General features: G+C 34.8%; 1 non-coding gene across 1 annotated transcript; it reads left to right on the top strand.

Annotated features, from left to right (window-relative positions):
* Nucleotides 1-1,340: 1,340 nt before the first annotated feature.
* Nucleotides 1,341-1,447, top strand: LOC121217509 (small nucleolar RNA R71). Its single transcript, XR_005913593.1, has one exon. It is a non-coding gene; the product is annotated as a small nucleolar RNA R71 (small nucleolar RNA).
* Nucleotides 1,448-5,943: the final 4,496 nt, after the last annotated feature.

Below are 5,943 nucleotides of genomic sequence, written 5' to 3' on the forward strand. Positions count from 1 at the left end.
ACTACAAAGTCTACTGGGTATATAAATTTATCGATCTTAACAAGAACATCTTCAATGATACCCCTAGGAAATCTAATGGTTTTACCAGCCAATTGAATGCTCATTCTAGTTTATTTGGGTTTCCCAAGACCTAGCAGTTTAAACATTTTATAAGGCATAACATTAATGCTTACCCCTAAGTCAGCCAATGCATTATGAACATCTAAACTACCAACTAAACAAGGAATCGTAAAACTCCCTGGATCTTTCAATTTGTTGGGTAGCTTATTCTGTAGAATGGCTGAGCAAACTGCATTCAACTCCACATGCGACCCTCATCCAACTTTCGTTTGTTTGCTAGAAGCTCCCTTAAGAATTTGACTGCGTTTGGCATCTACGAGAGAGCTTCGATAAACGGTAAGTTAACATGTAATTTCTTTAATAGTTTAAGGAATTTACCAAATTGTTCATTTGTACGGTCTTTCCTTGTCGCATTGGGGTATGACACCCGTGGTTTGTACTCCTTACTTATTTTTTTTGCTCACTGTGGACTACCTCACCTTTATCTTGACTTACCACAATGCCTTGCCTTGGTTCTGATGCAGGCTCAACTAACTCTTCTTTGTCATGAGTGGTAATCACATTGAGTTGTTCCCTTGGGTTAGATTCCGTGTTACTCAGTAAACTACCTTGTGGTCATTTAGAAACCAGATTGGTGATTGGCCTATCTGAGTTTCGAGCCCTTAGATTGACGCTTGTTGATTCTTAAGGGCTATCTCGGTATTCTAGAAACGAGTTTTTGACATCGAGATGAATTTTGTTAGCATCTCCTCAAGGTTCAGCTTTTTCTCTTATTGGTAGGGTGGTTGTTGGAAGCGTAGAGGTGGTGGTCTCTGATTCCCTTGGCCTCCCCATGAGAAATTTGGGTGGTTCCTCCAACCTGCATTATAAGTATTACTATAAGGATTATTTTGAGATCGAGAATTATTACCCATGTAATTTAACTACTCGTTCTCCATGTTATGGCCATAGGGTGGGTATTCTGAATTGCTTCACTTGCTTCACACTGCATTACTGGGTGAACCTGTGAAGAACTACGAAAACCATCAATTTTCTTATTCAAGAGTTCTACCTGATTAGGGAGCATGGTGACCGAATCGACATTATAAATGCCAGCTACTTTTGTTGGCTTTGTCCTCATGACTTGCTACTGATAATTATTCAGTGACATCTCTTCTATAAATTCATAAGCATCTTCAGGTGTTTTATTATTGATGGTCCCGCCAGCGACTGCGTCGATCATCTATCAAGTCGAAGGATTCAGGCCATTATGAAACGTTTGAACCTGTAGCCAAAGTGGTAACCCATGGTGAGGGAACCTTCTCAAAAGGTCATTGTATCTCTCCCATGCATCGTAGAGTGTTTCTAAATCCATTTGCACAAAGGAAGAAATGTCATTCCTTAACTTAGCCGTTTTAGCCGGCGAAAAATATTTAAGTAAAAACTTTTCGGTCATTTGTTCCCAAGTAGTGATTGACCCTCGTGGTAACGAGTTCAACCATTGTTTAGCCTTATTCCTCAACGAAAAAGGGAATAACCAAAGGCAAATGGCATCATTAGAAACGCCATTGATTTTAAAAGTGTTGCAAAACTCTAAGAAATTTGCCAAGTGAGCGTTGGGATCCTCATCCTGCAAACCATCAAACTGAACAAACTGTTGGATCATTTGAATTGTGTTTGGTTTCAGTTCAAAATTATTTGCAGCAACAGCAGGCCTAACTATGCTTGATTCAATTCCTGTTAAAGAAGGTTTAGCATAATCATACACAGTACGTGAAGCAGGATTCTGATTTACTGGATCAGCAGCAATCGCAAGAGGTAGCAGATTTTCTTAGTTTTTAACTATCTCCTCGGTTGTGGTAGAAGTATCGTCCTCTTGCTCTTCCTCTGTGTATCGTAAGTTTTGCCTTATTTCTCTTCAGTTTCTATGAACTATTCGATCGATCTCACTATGAAACAGTAATGGTCCTAATGGGTTTTTTCTGGTCATAAACTAGAAAAGCCTGTCACAAGAGAATAAATGAAGAATTAGAAAATAAAATAAAATTTTAAATTGCAATAAAAGTAAAATGGCTAAAGCAATAAAAATCGAGTGTTCCTAATATCCTAGTTCCCTAGAAACGGCGCCAAAAACTTGATACGTGATATTCGCGACAGGTTTTAAAGATTTATGAATGAATCATTCTTGAGACTAACATATTATCACGATTAAGGCAAGTGTACCTATCGAACAGTAGTATAGTTCAGCAAGACCGAATTGTTGAACCCAAAGGAACCACGAGTACTAATATTTACTTCCTTTTTATTATTTAGCCTAAAAATTAAGAGGTTTGGTTATCTAAACTAATTACTAAACTAAGAATGCACAAAAAGAAAATTTGGGAAAATACTTTTGGGAAAATTCGATTGATTAAGACAATACCTAAGGAAAAATCCACCTAGACTCCACCTGTTATTTGACTTTGAATCAGACGATATATTCATTTGACTTGATCCGTAGAAATTCCTAAGTTATATTATTATCTCTCTCGAGACTAATAACGTCTAAACCTAGGTTGAATAATTGAAAACACCCTAGAATTGCATTAACTCGATCTATGAATTCCCTTATTAGGTTTCACCCTAATCCGGCAAAATCTTGTCACCCTATCTCTAGGCGCGTAATCAACTCTGCTTAATTATGACAATTTTACTCTTAGACAGGGTCTATTCCTCCTCTGAGTAAGAGCGTTAACTTGAATCAATATCTTGGAATATTAAAACAAGGGTTAAGAACACATAATTAAGAACAAGTCAAATATTTATCATACGATTCATATAATAATAAAAGATCCATCTTAGGTTTCATTCCCCTTAGGTATTTAGGGGGTTTAGTTCATAATTATAGAAGAAAACATCTCCAAAGCATAAAGATAACTAAACATAAGAAAACCCAGTACTCCTAAAGGAACTTGAAGGGAGATCTTCTATCTTGATGATGAATCTATCTTCTGTGATGGATCAATCAGCTTTCCTTGAGTAATTCCTTCCTTCCTACTCCGCGTCTCTTTTCTAAGTGCCTCCTCAGGTGTTTAAATTGGCTTTAGAATGCCTAAAAGCCCTCCAAATTGGCCTTTTTCGAATAGGGTTATACTTGGGCTCGGCAGGGACACGCCTATGTGACACGCCCGTGTGCGATTACTCTAGCCCGTGGTCAAGGCTGTTGGATAGGCACGGGCGTGTAGTCTACCCGTGTAAGTCGTGCTTCAATCCTGCCAAAGGGACACGGCCGTGTGACACGCCCTTGTGAGGAAGTCCAAGATGTGTTGATTTCCCATGTAGGTCCATTTTCTCCGTTTTTGGCCCGTTTCTCGCTCTTTTTACTCTCCTATGCTCACCTAAGTATAAAACATGAAATTAAAGGATTAGGAGCAACGAATTCACCAAATCTAAGCATCCGTAAATGTGCTAAGCATGGGATAAAAATATGTATAAATTACGGTTTATCATCTTACACTAGATCACATAACGATGCCGATGCCATGTCCCAGACATGGTCTTATACTGGCTCACATGCCGATGCCATATCCCAGATATGGCCTTACACGGTTACACATATTGCCATGGTCCAACCATGGTCTTTACCATCAATTCATAACATGTCGTAATTTGATCATGCTCAACCCTACATTTCTCTTAATTTGATCTTTTAATACGATCTCGTATTTTTATATTATTCATGATCCAATAATAACATATGAAATAATACATGATATCAATTAAGCATTTAAACATATCAAATTTAATGCTTATTAACATACGAACTTACCTCAGTATGAAACGACGAAATAAGTCAATTACTCGATAAACTTGCTATTCCCCCAATCTAAATTCGAATTTCATCTTCCTTGATCTATAACAACACATTTAATTTATTTATTCATCATGCTACTCAAATTATCCCAATTTCACATTTTTGGTAAAATTATATTTTTACCCCTATACTTTGTCATATTTACACTTTTTCCCCTAGGCTCGTAAAATGAAACGTGTTCAATTTCTTTACTACCCACGCATAGCCGAACCTTTTTCATGCTTAGGGCAACCAAAATTTTCCATTATTTCACACATTTACCACCTATTTTACAACTTTTATAAAATGGCCCATTTTAGGTGTTTTCATGAAAACCATTTAACAAAAGTTGTTTACTGAACAACCAATATTCATTTTCTTTCATAAAAATACAAAAAACAACATGAATTTTCTCATGGAAAAACCCTGGACTTTCAACCATTTTGCAAAATAGTCCCCTCATTAGCTAGATTAAGCTACAAGGGTTCCAAAAATACAAAAATCATAAAAAATGACCATCAAAATCACTTACTTGTGAGGGTTAGAAGTTGCTGAAATTTTCAAGCTTCCATGGTCATTTACTTGGGTAAGAATCGGTGGAGAAGAAAGAGAAGTAAAAAGATGATAGCTTTTTTTATTATTTTACTATTATTCTACCTATTAAGTCACCTAAAGCCACCAACTTTGACCATTTTCATTTTTTTGTCTCCATGAACATCCACCACTCATTATTAGTGGTCTATTTACTCAATAAGGACCTCCACATCTAATTTCTTTAGCTACATAACACTTTTGACTAGTAGAACATAATTTTCACTCTTTATACAATTTAATCCTTTTTTCGAAATTAAGCATGCAACTGCTAAAATTAATTCACCAAATTTTCGAAAGTAACATATTATTAAACCAAAAAATGACTGAAACTAAATAATGCATAGAATGGCAAGCTATTCCGGATCCTATAAGATCAAGATACAACATAGATAAGTAGATAATAAGGTTATGTTATTCTAACTCTTTATTTTTCTCGAAATATCATATTTCTAGGCATGCGTATGGAGATATGACCCTCCAAAAACAAAGAAATAACATTGGAGAAACTAAATATACCCATATGGTACGCATAACTGAATGATTGTATCCTACCCTCACACCTAAGTTCAAGAACAAACTTACCAGAATTTAGTTGGTTTCGACAAAGAGAACGGTGATGAGAAATTTTTTGTTCCTGTTGCTGGTGAAAGATGACAAAAAAGAGGGGATTTGGGGAAAAGAGATAGGGTTTTCGATCAGTTTGGGGAAATTAGGGAAAAGAAATTGGGGAGGAAAAATGATTTCTTGATCAGTTAGGGTTTTCAATCAGTTAGGGGATTTGGGAAAAATTTCGGGAAATCTGATTTGGGGAAGAAAATGGAATTCCGGCATTTAATTCAAATCTGATTTGGGAAAGAAAACGACATTGTTTAAGTCAAATTGGTATTGCAATATTTGCGGCTCTTATAAAAAATGCCACTAATTGTATAACTTTTGCGGCGTTTTCAGCAAAAACGGCACTAAAAAATTACATTCCTGTAGTGAAACAGCGCCGTTTTGAAAATTTTTAATACATAGTTGTGGCGTTTTCTCTCCAAACACCGCTACATTTTGCGGCGTTTTTCTCATAAACACCGCTAATGATTGACTTTTTTTACAATTTTATATTTAATTATTATATAATTCATATCAATTTTAAATAAATAATTTTTGAAAATTTAAGTAATATTTAAAAGAATTAGATAAATTTTAAAATTTTTATATAATTTTTATGTAAGAAAACAAAAAGAAAAATAAAAAAATTCCAAAATATGAAAAAAAAAGCTTTAAAAAACTATAATGACAATTTTAATATATTAAAACTCATATTATCTATTTTACAATTATATAATAAATTATTTAATATATAAATTGAAAAACTTAATCAGCCATATACCCAAGACACTTTAAAATTATTTTAAATAATAGTATTTTAATTTTTTTTCATTTTTACCATATATTTTTCTATGTTTTTAACACCCTAAACCATAAACGCTAAG

The sequence above is a fragment of the Gossypium hirsutum genome, chromosome A02, assembly GCF_007990345.1.
Source record: "Gossypium hirsutum isolate 1008001.06 chromosome A02, Gossypium_hirsutum_v2.1, whole genome shotgun sequence".
In the NCBI taxonomy this organism is placed as follows: domain Eukaryota; kingdom Viridiplantae; phylum Streptophyta; class Magnoliopsida; order Malvales; family Malvaceae; genus Gossypium; species Gossypium hirsutum.